This window comes from Protomyctophum bolini, assembly GCF_963924005.1.
Source record: "Protomyctophum bolini genome assembly, chromosome: 14".
NCBI lineage: Eukaryota > Metazoa > Chordata > Actinopteri > Myctophiformes > Myctophidae > Protomyctophum > Protomyctophum bolini.
In genome coordinates, this window is record NC_137875.1 from 40261210 (window position 1) to 40264417 (window position 3208).

At 37.3% G+C, this 3208-nt stretch overlaps 1 protein-coding gene across 3 annotated transcripts in view; it reads right to left on the minus strand.

The window, feature by feature from the left end:
- Positions 1-897: 897 nt before the first annotated feature.
- The window catches only part of epas1b (endothelial PAS domain protein 1b), an 88458-nt gene continuing 86147 nt past the window's right edge, over positions 898-3208 (minus strand). For 2 of the 3 annotated variants that reach the window (XM_080781465.1, XM_080781466.1), the window contains one exon: positions 898-3208. This exon is cut by the window's right edge and continues 576 nt beyond it. The gene's annotated coding sequence lies outside the window, so the exon portion shown is untranslated. The other variant, XR_013965227.1, reaches the window with a different exon arrangement.

Sequence of the window (3208 nt, forward strand, 5' to 3'; positions counted from 1 at the left end):
CCCCCACATCCGCATGGCTCTGTCTGTCTGTCTGTCTGATGACAATAAATAAATAAATGGGATAGAAATTATACAACCTTTCATGTTATTTCCTCTTGTTTAGATATTCTTGGCCCAGGGGATAATTAAAAAAGGAAACCTCCCACATCCCCCTGACTGTCATCTGAGTTAAAAGAACACTGAGGAGGTTCCTGTGTAGGGGTTCAATGCTATAGGTGACATGCAACTGAATCTCTTTCTAATTCAATGACTTGACTTGCATTCTTGTTACAATTAATGATAATGGACTTTATTTATAAAGCGCTTTTCAAAACAGCGTTACAAAGTGCTTTACAATAGCATGATAAAATACAGTCAGGGAAAAAAAACATCTACAGTAAATGAGCATAACAAAGGGATTGGAATACGATCCTATTATGGACATATTCCAACTGTAAAATCTTGTTTCCACTTTGGCCAGCACAGACTGAAGGTTACACAGCTGTCATCTCATCCTTACTTATAGGACAAATAATGTCTACGTTCTTTTGGGGGGATTTCAAAACAGCAATTCGAGTTTAGTGCAATCTATAATAAATATCTCCAACCGAAATGTTGTCAAGGAACAGCAACATTATCAACATTGCAGAAGCATTGAGCCAGCAGTAGAAATCTCAAATTGTATCATAAAGCCGTTTACAACAATAATTACGCTTTACTATGTTTTATAACTTGCTTTTCTTGCTGCTAAACCAATAAACTAGGATCCACATGAAACCAACGTTGGTTTCATATGGATTCATTGCTACTATTGCATATAAGCTGTAAAACGGGTATTTGTAATTAAAAGTTAGATAAACGTTTAGATACGATTTAGATAAAAAAGGATGCTTTATGACACAATGACACAAATGTCTTTTATATAGTTCCGGTTTTATTCTTTAATAAGGTCCCCAGAGTTACAGAAATCATCTACAGATATCAGGGAATGGACTGTGCACTTGAAGGCCTTTCTTCAAGGTGCAAGTCAGTACTGCAGGTTTACATCAGTTAGAAACCAACTTTAACCCATTCTGACCTGAGATCAGATTCATACGAGGTTTCCACTGGACACACACTGGATCTGATTGACCCATTCTGACCTGAGATCAGATTCTAAAAATGTCAGTCGTTCTTCGATTTTTCAAAAATAGCAGACCTACAAGCTCGTATCGCGCCACTCGGTGGCGCGATATGAGCTTGTAGATCTGCTATTTTTCAATAGCTAAAGCATAACATGATGCTAACACCAAAATGGGTGCCAGGTCAGAATGGGTTAAAGAAACATAGTGTTAATGAGCGTGGATCTGAGAAATGTAATACAAGTCGTCTCTAAAACAGATTACAGTTACATGGTCTATGAAGCACAGATGCTTTATATGCTACTGAAAAGTAATGATTAATGCTGTGGCAACCTTGGCCTCAATATTCAAAATGCTACATAAAAAAAACAAGTTGCAACTTTGAAATTGTATATATTCATCTTTAATCTGTCTTACTTTCTCTTCTTTTTTTTTTTACTGGCCTTGCCAACAGTCATTAGAAACATAAAACTGTGGAATATATCAAAATGCCACAACACTGAAAAACAACACAAAAAAAGAGAAACCCTCAAGAAAAATCGGCATCCGTCTGCAATCTACATGGGGTAGATATAGGACAAAGTACCAGGAAACATAACACTAAAAACAACCATCTTTGACATTATAGTTCTCTCCTTTAAATACATAACGTATTATATATATCATAAGTTCTATGATTTACACATTTAAAGTGGTCACCGCACAAGACAAACGCCACAAAAAAAAGGAGAAAAAAAAGGAGTGAGACTGAGATGAAAGAGAGAATAATAAGAGAAGAAAAAGATGGAAAAAAAAAGTCATCATAGCTTAGATGGTTAAATTTGACTAATTTTCACTTTCAATACGTTTCATTCATCAACAGGCTGCCATACAAGATCACCAGCTCTTTGGAGAGCAGGGGTCAAATTCTGTGTGTTACAGGAATATTCTGTTTCAACAACTTATAAAATACCTTGAATGTAATTGTGTCTCGTGTGTGAACCAAAGAAAAGATGTCCATACCCTGATTGATTACGCTCCAGTACACCTGCTGTATTTCTACATCCCAAATAGTCATTGCAACTCTTCCTCTGTTGCTTCTCCATAATAATGTGACTTGTGCATTAAGTGCAGGCCTTAAATCCATAATTATGCGTACATGCATGTAGCACGATTCTATACTGTCTGTTCAAACGAGAGAGAGAGAGAGAGAGAGAGAGAGAGAGAGAGAGAGAGAGAGAGAGAGAGAGAGAGAGAGAGAATACAGGTTTAAGAAATGGAAAGAAAACATAGTTGAAGGGGCACACAAGTTAACTAGAAACAAAACAGCTTTACAATATCAAGCTTACAGTAGGTTATATAGGCTAGTATTTGTTTATTAGCATGTCTATGACATAGGTACAAAACTGTGAGAAACCGAGAGAGAAAGAGAGATGAAGAGAGTTAGACATGATGTATAGTGTGTACAGCAACACTGACATTATGGTGTCCCATTGATGTGGTTAAACAACACGGGGAGATTCAATAACAGCACAAAAACACAAAGGATTTCAATTCAATAATGGAAAACATAGACTCGTGATAACTATAATGTGTATAATTTATGAAGATAAAGTTGACCCAAAGAGACCAAAAGTGAAGCTAACTAACGCTACAGTGAAAGACAGAGGGCTGGCGTGCTGAAAAATGGGCACTATATGCATGACACTCCTGATGGCTCATTTGATAATGTGAGCGGGTGTGTAATTGTGGATAGTGATAATAGTTATACAGATATTATAGATTCAGGCTCTGTGTGTGTGTGTGTTGAGGTTGCTAAAACATAGGCTGGTGTGGAAGGTCAAATAGTGTAGGTTTGTGTGCAGGTAGCATGGGTGTCATACTGTAGGCTACTTTTATTAACCCCCTTAGGTTGTTAGATAGGGTTAATATAGTTTTAAAGATCGGGTCTTATATGGGCTATATATACAGGGGCTTTATAGGGATGCTGGCTTGGTTGGCTAATGGCTATATCTGGTGTGCGTTTTGTTGTAACGGATATAGTTGTCCTGACTGCAAACCAAAACCAATCCGAAGGAAATGGGACCCGATCAGCTATATCCTTGTACGAGTGACACTGAGTCGTATGG